The following is a 13880-nucleotide window of genomic DNA, read 5'->3' as shown; positions in this document are numbered from 1 at the left end:
CATCTGTCTATGGCCTTTCAATCGCGCTTGCTCTTGCGTTGTAGCAAAACATCAGACGAAACGCTTCGTAAAGTTTCTGAAAACCATGTTTCTGCTTAGAAGAAGTATTCGAGATATGTGTCCAGAAGACGCAGGCATAACTTAAAATGTAGTTACCCCAAAAGTATCCTGTTCCCGTTTTTCTTTTTCAAAATTACCTGGCATTGTATAACCTATACTCTCAGCTTTTGCCAATCGCTGATGCATCCATATTTGTCATCTGGGGCTTTTATCATACTGGCGGCTTTTGTGCCAGTCGCCTACAAGTCACAGTTCCGGTTATGGGCTATAGATGGCTCAGGCGTCGCACAAGACCTTGTAGGGCGAACAAGCAAGTCCTGTGTTTCTTCTTTGGCCGTTGCTCACGCTACATTTTTCCCTTCCGAAGTTCAGTTTGCCATCTACATTTTCGTGAGCACTCAAGCATATTAGTGTGCTTTTCCATGCTCCTGAAAGTTGAGGCCGCTTGGGAAGCGTGAGAGCGATGCAAAGTAGCCGTACCTTCTCAACTACCACTCTTTTGTGCCATTTAACCCGTCACTCTCGCATCGACGGTCCCACTCGGTCTCATTCACCCCGAATCGTTGTTTACGAGAACGTGGCTTCCTATCATCTGAAACGCAAAAGCTTTACTGCCTGTGTGTTACGTAGTTCCAATGCTTTACATTCTAGGCAATAAGTTAAGCGCTAGCTGGCTTTAGAAGACAGGTTGCGCTCGAGTACTGAGCGTTTTTGTGACCGTTTTACTGCGCAAGCATTCCTCAAGGAGTACCCAACAGAAATGTCGTGATGCCTTGCCTCTGCTCAATAAATTCATAATTGGTTTAGTCGACTGACGTGGATGGTTCGGCCTTCTTAATAAGTAAAAAAGAAGGGAAAAACAAAATAAAACCGTGACACACCCCACAATATGGTTGTAATGCAAGTTATAAGAGCGAAGCTGACCTCAACGCAACTTGGGGTATGGCGCTTCTTAAGGATACGCTTGGTCTACATACTTTTAAATGACTGCCTCCGCTGCCCCTGGTAGAATTTCTTTCCAGCAGTGCATTTGCGCACAATAGGGACGCCGACTTTAATGGGGCTTTCTGTACAGCTGGGCGACAGTAAAGAATGCTAAAAGAAAAGGACCGAGCGAAAACGACAAAACACAAGAAAGAATGAATAGACAGCGCTGTTGCTGTTCGTTCTCTCATGTATTTTGTTGTTTTTGCTCTATTCACTTTTTTGTGCGTGTGAAAAGCATGCTTACGCATTAGTAGAGTTTTATTTATTTATTTATTTATTTATTTATTTATTTATTTATTTATTTATTTATTTATTTATTTATTTATTTATTTATTTATTTATTTATTTATTTATTTATTTATTTATTTATTTATTTATTTATTTATTTATTTATTTATTTATTTATTTATTTCAATACCTTTAATTTCCGAAGGGCGTTACAGAAGGGAGTGGTTATGTTGCAAGCTTGCAAAACAAATGTACACGTGGAGAGTAATCACGTTGCACTAGAAACGCGGTTTATATATACAAAAGAATAGTGTTTCCAGAAATTATACAGTGCTAATAGCAATATACAGGCTCAAACAAAGAGGTAAATGCAAAGCGAGCATACGAAACAATGCAATGCAATTAAAACCACCTACCAAATATAATCAGCGTAGGAGACCAAAATACAATTGAAAATACAAGCAAAAGAAAATACAAAGCGAACATACGAGCAATTGAAACATAAACCCACCTACCAAAAGGAAATCAGCATAAAAGATAGGAAGACCGAATACGTGTTCGATAAATATACAATGCTCGTGTTTATACGAGAAGGAAAAAAAAACAGTTTACTGGGAACGAAAGTAGCGTTCGGCGGCCGTTTGAAATGAGCGCGCACCGGTGATTGTGGCGATTGAGGTAGGCAGGTGGTTCCATTGTTTTGATGTTTTCGCGATGAAGGAATAAAAAAATAGATTTGTATGGCATTGCGCAAGTTTAACCTTGTAGGGATGATCAGTGCGTGGTGATATATATGATGTACTATAGTTAGCAGTTCGTTTTTCAAAATTGGGTTAGAGTGGTAGATCTTGTGAAATAGATTCAATCGAGCTTCTTTTCTGCGCAAAGAAAGATTGGGTAGATTAAGGGGGACGCTTGACATGCGAGAGCAGTTGGCCAATATAAAAGGTGCGCTGTGGTTTTGAGCGGATTCTAAAGTGTTAGTAAGATAATCGAGAGTCCAGGGTTCCATACTGCGCAAGGATATTATAATTTGGGACGGATTAGTGTTTTGTAAAGCATTATTTCAGGTCAGAAGGGGTTACAGAAACGTTACGTCGGAGGTACCCAAGGGTCCTATTAGCATTGTTAATTATGTAATTTATCAGTTCTTTGTCATTTCATTCCATTTTATTTCAAATTCCAACATGATAGTTTAGAAAACCTGCTTGGACCCATAGCCAAAAGCTAGTATCAGATCTAATATTGAGATAGAAGGCATGGTAGAAGGATACAGAATCCAAGATGCGAGAACATTGCGAATACAGAAAATAAGATTAGGGAATTGTACAAACATATATATTCACACACTCAAACTTGGGTGGGATAACAGGAACATGCAATTTTTATGCACGAACAAAAGAAAGGCAATGACTAATAACAACTACGCAGTAAACTTTCGCTGGACGAAGTGATGTTTGTAGTCAAGAGTTTAACGGTTTTGCTACTATTTGGAGAGTGACTGCTGGTCACGGAGACTCATTAAGGAGGGAGAGGAAATATTTCTTCATTTTAAGGGAAAGTTATCAGCTAATTTTATACCCTGGGGCAAACTATTTCAGATTTTGGCACTGATAAACTGTAGTCGTCGTTCTCCACACACGTTATTGGTAGGTTAAAGTTACCCGCAACAGAATTCCTGGTTGGGCGGGATGAGGAGCACAGAATGGACGAATGAACAGGGCGGTTATACCTTATGATATGATCAATAGCAATGGCTGTTTTCTGTTGACGTAAACTGTCCATTGGTTGGATTTGCAGTTTGCTAAACAGGGGTGCACTGGGATGATCATGGCTTGAGTGCGTTATTATTCGTAATGAGCGCTTCTGTAATTTTCGTAAAGGTTCAAGGTATGTAGTGTAAGTCCAATCCCATGAATCTATGCAGTAAGATGAATGGCAGTGTACGAGTGAAAAGTACAAAATCCGTAATATTGCAAGGTCGAAATAATTTCTCGCTTGCAACAATGCATGGCAGCCGGAAGATAACCTTGAGCACACTGAGTTTATATTGGCGTGCCAGTGGAAATGGTTGTTAATAACTACACCTAGGTATTTAAATGAGTTGGTGCTTTAGAGTGCATAACTATTTATCTTTATTTGAATGCTGTCTAGATTTATGGGCTTATGTCGTGAATGAATTATCATGTACTTTGTTTTTTTCGCGTTTTCGGCGAGTTTATTTGCCTTGAACCAATGTGATATATTTGACAGTTCGCTACGTTCTTGTTTAGATTTCTTGCGTATTTCCCCCGTAACAAATAATGCTGCATCATCCGCGTACAATAGTAGCTCTGCGGAATTGTTAGCCAGTGGTAAGTCATTTACATATAATATAAAGAACAAAGGGCCCAGGACAGATCCCTGCGGTGCCCCTGTACGTATCGGGTTTTGCGAAAAAGTGATGCTGCCTAGAGTAACAACCTGACTACGATGAGTTAAGTAACTGGAGAAGAATTCAAAGCTCGTATTTCTAAATTCATAGTTATTTAATTTTTAGATGAGGAGCATGTCATGCTCGGGGCTGTGTCCCTCCCTCCCTTGTCGTTGAAGTTGTTGTCCGCCGTCCGCACCTCCACTGCGCATGCCTGGCCAGTCACCGCTGATGATGATTGCGGCAGGATACCCCTAAGGATTGGCCAACCAAACAATCCACCACGAGATAGCTTCGCGTACAACCACCGTCGTCATCTTCCCGTAGGGGAACCGCTGAAGAAGGAGAAGAAGACAAAGCTTCGAAGAGGAGGGCGTGTACGTTGCTCTCAGCCGGTGCACCAACGTCAACAACCTTTACATCACCAACGCGGACGAAGACTACCGATTCTACCACAGAGACGACAACATCGACAAAAACATGATGGACGAGTTTCGGCTCCTCGAGAGCCACCGCCTGCTCACCGTCACACAACAGTACTTGAGTGCCTTTGCCACCGGTGTGGACCCGGACGCGGAATTCACTCTGGCGCTACTAAAACCACATCACTCAACATAACGGCAACACAATGGAACCACACGGAACCCCCATGATGCTTCGCGTCCTCACCAGGGTTCCCCACGGGAAGAATGATCCAAATCATGCGGATCGTACAGTTGTTCTGAAAATTAAAAAAAAAGCATCGCACATTATGCACCTGTGAAAGTGTCTCCATAACAGCGCATTTTTCAGAAGGATGCTGTGGTCTTGAAGAGTATTGAATGCCTTTTGAAGGTCAAGAAATACGATGGAAACTAGTTTATTGCTAGTTAAAGCTGAGTTGACAGTTCGTGTCAATGTTTGAACTGCAGTTGAAGTAGAGTACCCCGTACGGAAACCATGCTGTCGCGGACAAAGTATTTGATATTTTTGCACTAATTTGTTAATTCGAGAAGAAAGTAGCGTTTCAAAGGTGGGGTTGATTATACTAAGAACTGATATCGGGCGGTAACACGAAGGGTCAGAGTGATCACCGTTTTCGAATAAGGGTGATACTTTGGCGATTTTTAGAGGATCAGAGTAGGACGAGGTAGCTAGAGAATTATTGAAAATGTGGCACAAGATGGGGCGTAGTACGTCTATGTTATCCTTGATCGGGCGGACTGTGATTCCATCTAGCCCTGGGGTTTTGTTATTACACAATTTATTCACAGTAGTTAACAGCTCGCCTAACTCAATGTAGTTAGAGCCAGGATGACTAGACATAAGGGACGGGGCAATACCAGTGAAGTATGAATTGAAGCTTTGAGAAGTTTGTTCGTCTATTGTTAAAGGGAGAATACGTTGCGCATGAGAATTTCCTACAACTTCTTGTATAATTTTCCAGAATTTATTTTATCCCCATTCGCGCGTTAAATCAAACTGGAGTAGTAGTTGGAGATGGCATTTGGTGGAGTTGGTGGAGACGGCATTTGAAGCTGCGAGCTTGTCTTGAAAAGGCAACACTTTTCGCTGTATGGCAGCAGAACTCATCACCGACGAACCGACACCATAAATAGCAGTGGAGACGCGCGACTATATACCGACAGGCAGGCCTAGCAACTCAAAACCTATAGGTCTCGAACCGACACCGCACTCACACGTGGAAACACACGGTAGTTTCAGGTGCGCGTGAAATTTGCTAAACGTAGTCCATTTCTCCTGCTGATTTTTTATAAAAAGTGCAAAAAAATGACTCGTCAGCGTAGCGAACACATCACATCAAGGTTAACCGTCACAGCGCCTTCCTTGCATAGAGGTAGCAGACACATGGGCTTCAATGGAGCTGGCGATGGGGAATCGAAAAGCTTCGTTAAATCCAGGATTTCGTTAGATAGAGGTTCGTTGCATCCAGGTTTAACTGTAGATGCATACGCAATTATTACGTCGCTAAAAACTACAAGTTCTTGGTTGACACTTTAATGATACGGATAATTAATAATTAAATAATTTATAACATTAACCTAATTAAATCTTCGTAACGAAAAATCACTGGCCGATACTCCCATGTACTGGAAACAATATGCACTAAGTTTTCTTTCAGTAACTTCATTGCTCTTTTCTTATAGTCCTGGTTCATGATGGCTGGGACACCCTGTATAACTGTCTTCGATGCCCCGGGAGATGTCGACGTCATCCCTGTTTTTATTCAAACGAGGATTGCTTGTGATTCCAGCTCGATTGTAGAGATCCCCTCGGTCGCGGTGAAGCGCTCAATGCATGCAGTTCCTTGAGTGTCAGTAGCGGCAATTGCAATTAGCCTTCGGTCTTCCCTTGGGACGCCATCCACAAAGAGTGTTCGCTCTTAAATGAACAGCGGGGTAGATGCTAGCCCATTGGTGGCCCTCTGATGTACGTGGGCTTCCGTGGTTACTTTTGTCGGAAGAGGCCTGTCGGCTTTCACGATCGCATCTTGCGACGGAGGTATTATCACCTCGAAGTGAGCCGGTCTGCGGAATGTTCTGCCTTCCAGAGCACGCAACTGGCGCATACGTTTCCACCTATACCTCAGGGTCACCTATACCTGCAAGCCATTCGTGTGATTTCGGCACTTCCACGCCACACGAAGGCGGAAGAACTTTTCAGATGTAGCCTCGCTTATATGACATCACTGCACAGAGAGCTCACATCGACAATTCAAGGCACCTCTTCACTAAAGAAGGCCACCAGCAGGGAAAGAACCTTAGAAACTGGTTAGTCCACGTCAACTTAGCAGTTCAGACTTTAAATTCGCCCAGCCGTGGCCAACGAATCGGTCCTTTCATGCTTTCAACCACCGCAAACACTGCGCGTATCAACGAAAAGCTAGCTCCATAACGACCATTGCCAACAAACGCGGCCGCCTAAATTCCCCGCGGTGCTGCTCTAACCAACCGTGTTCGCAAGGGTTAGGAGACACCGACGCGGACAGTTCCCTCCCTCTCCGCCCTCAATGGCCCTCGTCGTGGGTTTCGCTCGTTGTCGCGCCAAAAGAAAGGCAGTTTGGCGGTCATCGCACATGCGTTCGCTGGCAACAGCGACATCGCGCTACAACACAAGAGGAATCGCGGCAGTGGCGGCGACTTTGGCGGCGTTGTTTTTCGGAGCCAAGCGGAGCGTGACCCGCTAGAACGTGACCACTGTCGCCACGGCCTCCAAGTCACGCTCTGAATCCGGCGCGCCGCCGCCGACTGCGTTTCGAGCACCGAGCGCGGCCACGCAGCACTGGCCGCGCCGCACGGCCGGCACCCGCGGCCTTCGCCTGCACTCACTGCAGGCGGACGGTGAGCGAAGGCCCTGCCCGATTTGCGCCAAAGGTGCACGGAGCGTGCACCGCTCGACCTTCCTTTCGCGGCATCGCGCCGCTGGGAAAAGAGCGTCTATCGCTTCTCGTATTCCGCCTTCGAGAAAGATATCGCTCGGAAAGTTGAGTCACGAGTTCCTGTTTCTCTGTGGAAGTCGCGTTTTCATTAGACTGTGCTCCGTTTTACTGCAAAGCAGTATATGTCTAACCCCCCCCCCCCCATTTTTCATTCCCGTGTCATCGATTCACTCGGCGCCGCTCCGGAGATCCTCCTCACCACCGCTGACACCTCTTTCACAACTATTTTCGCCCTCGCCTACACCGATGCCACTTTGGCAAGTTCGCAGACGGCAGCTAACCGCGGTATACGGTTATCAGATGATCGCCAAAAATAAACAGAAGCACGGATAGGCATAAAAATGCACTGACGATTACTACACTCCCTAATACGAAATTTATGCGCAGCGCGAGCTGCAGACTTCTCGATCACGACGCATTTCTGCTGCGTCTCAGGAAGTGTTGGCGTGATAAGCGAACGTACGGCGGCGTGCGCTACTCTGCTGCTACTTCGCAGTGCGCCGCCGCGGCCAGCATGTTGCGAATCGTGTTTGAACCTCCCGCACAAATGTCACGTGGTTCAGATTAGCCCCGCACAATGGAGCAGCGAGAATGTTGCATATCGTGTTTGAACCTCCCGCGCAAACGTCACGTGGTTTGGATTGTCAGGGGGAGTGTCAGGGGGAGGGCGCTCCTAGGTGGCGACACATGAAACATGTGTGAGGGAAAGACAGTGAGAGAGATGACACCGTAGCTGCACGTGTTGTACTCCACTTCACCCTTCGCTAGACGCTCCTCTCCGTTTTCTTTCTTTCGTCGCTGAGGTGTTCGCTCACTCGGTTACGTGGCCATAAACAGACGCCGCTCCCGCGAAGCCCAGGTAACGGCTGCCAAAGGGCTGCCCCTAAAACGACCGAAACCCACCGCCGCCGTTTCCGCTCAAAATCACTTCGCCAAGTAGCTGTGAATCCCTTCATGTAGAAAAGAAACTTCTCCAGTTGGAACGCCGGCTTGAGCCCATATTTTTTTCAGCTTGGAAGGCCTCCCGAGCGACATTTTCGCCGGTGTCTTTCACGCCTAAGTATGCGCCATCACCTGTTGCTGGTTTATGCGTGCACGGTTTGCGGGTACAAAAATGGGGGCCTGCACGCACAGCTAATCTTCATGCCACTACCGATGAAATGCCGGTTGTGCTGGTATATAGATGTCTAAATTACGTGCTCAATGTGGTTAGTCCGCTGTCCTCCTCAATCGAGTGGTTCGGGTGTGGGTGTCAATGACGTGTTACACAGACATCTTACACACACAGTAAGATGCATACGAGGGCGAAGAAAAACGGACAGTTTGTACGCGAGAATAGAGCTTAAGGGCTTCCAGGTTTTAAATCGTTATGGGACGGGTGCATGCCGTTTGTTTGGAGGAATAAGGGCAAGAATCGAAGCGTTGGCCTGAACACAAGCGCGAATGGGTGCAAAAATAACGAAAAGCTGTTGCGACCGCCGTTACCACCTCAAGTTCAGCAAGTGGAGTAGCGGCAAATTCCTCCCGGATGAACAGCAAATTGCTCGCTTGGGACGCCGGCGTCAGCCAATAGCGAGTTTTAGTACAGCGTTTGTTGCCTTTGTGTACGGTAAACGCTAAACTTTTGCGTCACGCTACGTAAACACCGCGAGAGGAGTTTTAGTAGAGCGTCTCATCACTTTTGCGTAGCAACACGCTAAAGCTTACGGCGCCATCTGTCGAATGTTTTGCGAAATTAATCGCCGGCTGATCTGCCAGTGGAGTGCCGGAGTGCTTGGACATTTTACGACTATCCCAACAAGTGTAAACAAACGCTTTCTTGTTAGTATTGAATGCAACACGGCCATAACGTGATATAAATATTCTCTTACCTGAGTACGTTCCATAAAGAAAGCGTTGAAGCACCATGGCACTTCTTTCGTGCGATCGCAGAGAACACCCTGAACCGAATGCCCGGGTTTGACGCATACATTTTATTCAACTTCAAAACAATCCACAGATGCGTTTCGAACGAACACAACGTCACAACATGCGTTGCAAGTCTGAACCGCGGTCTTTATCTTACTCCGTGACCGCGATTGGCAGGTGATCGGTTGCTCCTCCTGCTCGTCGTAAATTCGGCACTCACCTCGCGCGCGGTTTGCGGGGACGAACAGCAAGTCACTTAACTCTGTCGCGCAAGCCTAGAAGGCTTTTAGCTACGCACACTGCACATACCCGATGCGAGCTTCAGTCGTACGTCGCTCGTGAAAGATAATCCAGAGCGTGGGACGCACAATCCACCCGCAGAAGCACAATATCGCATTTCATCGCGAAGCGAACGCATCCACAACACACACACACGCACACACACACACACACACACACATAGTTTTGGTCGCTGGCTTGGCTGCAAGCTTCGTTCGGACAGTCAGCGATGTTACGACGATACAGAGCTGCGAGAGGGCGACGTGCTAACCACTCGACGTATATAAAAACATAGGAGCAAAGAACTTGGTCCACAGGAACCAGATTACTGTCCACTGAAGAGCGGAACCATGGATGCTTGTCGCACTACTTGCCGCCTAATTGAAAACGCAAGCGGCCTCACATACGCACGCTATTTTGCTGAAATAGCGCCCGCTAATCTTCCGTCCGCTAAACGCAGAAGCGGCTTAACGTACGGCGCATGCGCAGTGTGAACGCCGCAAAAAATAGCGTTCGCTAACTGTTTGCGTACGGCTGCGTACGTTATTCTAAAACTCTCTAACATCACTTCTTCAGAGGGCTTTCAGGGGATATTTTCGACGTCGTCTGTCACTTCTAAAGCACGCGCACATGACCTGTTGCCCGTTTATGCTTGCGCAGATTTGTAGTGGAGAATAGTTGGAGGGACGAGGGGAGGCGTGCACGCGCAGCGGATTGGGTTTGTGTGTTAGGCTATGTTCAGATTACCGACGAAAAACCCGTATCGTGATCTATGGACGTACAAAATTGTCATGTCACGCAGTTCGGTTGGCTGAGACGTGAAATGACGTCATTCTTTAAAAGGTATTTCGACAGTTGCGGCAACAGTCTGAACCCGGCCTTACACAAACAGTAAGATGCTTACGATGCCGGACGAACACAGGCAGTTCCTTGTTTATCCGCAAGAACAAAGCTTAGGTTTATTCAGCTAATTTGCTAGGAAATACGCTCCATCGTAAATTACGATAAACGTGTTTTGTTCCGAAAGAAAATAGAGCGCGACTTAGACAACGACAGTAAAGAAGGACGACGGGAGCGTCGTCCTTCTTTAGTGCGTCAGCGATACTTCTGTGCTTTTGCGTGACAGCGAGTTTGAGTTTTTGGAAACGTCACTTTGATCATGTCCTCTGTTTCATGCGTTCCATGGAGTGTACCAAAGTGCGCATGCTTCTGATGATACATGTATAAATACGAGACGATGCCTCAATAAATGTTAGTTGCAAGTGAGCGCTTGTCCCGTCGTCCTTCTTTACTGTCGTTGTCTAAGTCGCGCTCTATTTTTTTTTCAATCATAATGCACCAACTTGCCAACAGATGTGTTTATTTGGTGTTTTGTTTCGTGCACTCCGTGGAATGCGTCAAGCTTTGCAGGTCATACTTCTTCACAGAGTGGAAGGGCACTAATTTTTTTATCAAATTTTATGTCTTCGACGCGCACTGGCAGATTTATACATGGCTCCTTTTGTGCCTCGCCTTTACCGACATGTAGATACACAGACGACAGCTCTACATACACGGTTTCGCCAGCGCTCGCCGTTCTCTGGCAACATTGTGCGTTCACCGGAAACGTGCCCTAGAAAGCTTCCTGTTTACATTGTTTTACTATGGTCCCTTTTACCGTGGTTTCAGCCTGTGTTGGTGGCGGCAGCTGCTTGTGTTTCGCTGTTTTCGGCGGATAAAATTATTCCGATTAAGCGCTCGCGACTCGGACACTACTGTGTTGTGCCGGGATGCAGTCTACGTTCCGGAACAAATTTGCTATCGGAAGTCAGAACGTTCTGTTTCCCGAGAGATGAAGGCACAAGGAGCGCCTGGCTTGCAGCGATCAAGCGGGAAAGCTGGACTCCCACAAATAGCGCGCAGATTTGTTCTGCCCACTTCATCAAAGGCAAGTAAAGCCCAACGTGTGCTTCAATTACACAGAGGCGATGCTCAGACGTTAGCCTAAGGTTTCCAATTACAAGGAACACGTCGGACGCCGTCGTGTTCCACCCAAAACAGTAACCGCGGTGGCGCTTTAGTTGGATAGCAAAGCTGGCTAACGCCGAAATTACATTGTAAAGGTGTTTCTTGTAGTTAGAGGCTTCATGATTAGTGATGTGTACTGTTCGAAGCAACACTCGGGACACCAAAGTAGCCGCGCTCCGCGTGAATCGCCGCACAGCGTACGTCGCGTTGCCCACGTTTTGTTGCTAATTACAGTAGCGCCGTTACATTTGCTTTTTGTGAGAGCGACGCTTGCGAGTGGGTTTTCATCGGTGCGAGCAACTGACTCGTATTTTGTCGGGTTGCCGCTAATGGAAATCGTCGCACTCCAGCTAATTTACCTTTCGGTGTGAGCGCGGACTACATGTAGGCGGGTTAACTTGAAAGTTAGATTCATGAATAGTGCACTCGTCAGTAAACCATAGTTGTCCTCGTAACTCAGCCGCACCTGACGTCATCACATGATGAGTACGTTTTGTTATATCAGTCACACTGAACACCTTAGATCGCGACCGACTCCGATCGTCGCCGATCTCTATCAAAACTGCCCATTGTGACACAGGCGCAGTAAAAAGCGATTTATCGTGATGTTGTGTGCCAAACGTTTGAGTGTGTCAACTAGCCCGTTTTAGGCAGCTTGAAATACGCGTGATAAAGCGCAGGTTCCGTTTATGTGAAATGGCGTACCGTACACACCTTTTCTTATGTGAAAAAGTGGTGTCCATTATTACGACTTCGTTAATAGTGTTGTCACAGTAGTAGTCATGTAGTCGCTAGCCATCGCTCTAAACACATCTTAAGGAATGCGCCAGAAAAATTACGCCCACCTCCCTTCGTGGGAACCCTGGTGTGATGCGACGCGGAAGGGGGTTCCATTGTGCGTTTCCGTTCAGTCGATTACTCGAATTTCGTGATCAATCGTCGGGTAATGCGAGAGAGAGAGAGAGAGAGAGAGAGAGAGAGAGAGAGAGAGAGAGAGAGAGAGAGAGAGAGAGAGAGAGAGCAAGCGTAGCGCGGACGACTGTCGACTGAGAGACCGGCGGGGCGGCACTCCGCTTATATGCGCAGCGCGCCCGAAGGAGAGGAGACCGCGGAGAGAGAGGGCGCTGCACATGCGCACAGCGCGCTTGCGCCGCGCGCAGCGCCGCCCACCGGCGGAGTGAGAGAGCGCGTCGCACTGCGCGCGCCACAGATGTTGGGGAGAGGGCGCGCTATCACGGCGAAAGAAGAGGGGGCGAGCGGAGGAGAGCGGAGGAGAGACGCAGCTGTGCGGGCGCGGACAACGACGACGCAGGAAGGACAGGGCCGCCGGCAAGAGATTCTCCTCTCAGCGTCGCATCTAATAATGCGGCAACAGACTCAAACACACCAGGCAAACACCGCCGCGACGGCCGCGACCATTAGAAACCATTACCGGAAGTGCCGTACCGGAAGTATTCTGGGGCGAATCGTTCGGCGCATTCATGTTTGTTTACAAACAGCGAAAGTGTGTATACATGTAGAGACACTGACGGCAACTCAAAACCGAGTTCCTTATTAAGAGAATGTCGCCTAAAATTTGTGGCGATGCTAAATGGGATTAAAAGCACTTAACACAAGAAAAACGCCAAAGCAAGCGAAGACACCACGGGCGCCAACTTCGACAAGATATATTTCTGAGAAGAACCTTTATTTATATGCATGGACGCTCTCCACTTTGAAACGCCACACAATGCTAGCCTCACCCATGCAAGAACGAGATGGTCATATTTTCTTGTGATTGCAAAGTTATGCAGATATACGTAATGCCTCCAGCATGTGCAATGAGGTATCTAGGTACAGGTGACCTCTCGTCTTCATGTCAGATTTCAGCCGAAAAGGCTTTCATCGAACGCAAAGTCCCTCACAGCAAACCCTCTACCACAGTTTTAGCTTCAGGCAATGCATTCCCGTAAAGTGAGCGAATTCATGCCACCAATAACAGGTTCGGACTAAAAGCACATCTCACTTGCAGAATCTGATCAGACATCACAAAATGAACATCAGGACGTTACAAATGCTTCGTGTGAACTCAATCAGTGCTTTCTGCTATGCTGTCCTGTGGCATAATTGCTTGCCTAAGGACGTGATTTGTTTGTTTTTTTGCGCATCGTACATATAGCTCTTTATGGGGCGATTTAGGAAACGTCTTGAGTCCTGGTTTGCGAGCAAATATTTGAAGAAGTGAAAACTCCACCCACCATTTGCGGCCTCGTCGCGAACACCTCACTGACGTTACTGTGATTTACGACTCGGTACAATGCTGCTTGCCTAAAATTCTACAGCTGAGCTGCAAATGGCGAAGAGCCCGAAATGCTTCATTCCGTTTCCTGTTTCCCAAACAATTCAAAACTAAAGGCACCTAGCGCCGTCTACTGGTTCGCTTTGAGCCTCATTAAGGACTCGTTAATAATGTCCTGAACAATGTCCTGCCGCCGAGCCACTGCAAAAGTGGCCTCGGCGGCATTCGCTTGCGACACGGATAACGCCAGTACACCTATATGTATAAATGAAATATACAGA

At 47.0% G+C, this 13880-nt stretch overlaps 1 protein-coding gene across 3 annotated transcripts in view; it reads left to right on the top strand.

Moving 5' to 3' along the window:
- The window catches only part of LOC144173874 (gamma-aminobutyric acid receptor subunit alpha-6-like), an 86674-nt gene that overhangs the window by 34749 nt on the left and 38045 nt on the right, over positions 1 to 13880 (top strand). The window lies entirely within an intron of this gene.

Source organism: Haemaphysalis longicornis, unplaced genomic scaffold, assembly GCF_048455015.1.
Source record: "Haemaphysalis longicornis isolate Haplotype H1 unplaced genomic scaffold, Haemaphysalis longicornis Haplotype H1 scaffold_3, whole genome shotgun sequence".
NCBI lineage: Eukaryota > Metazoa > Arthropoda > Arachnida > Ixodida > Ixodidae > Haemaphysalis > Haemaphysalis longicornis.
This window is presented reverse-complemented; position numbering and strand designations above follow the sequence as displayed.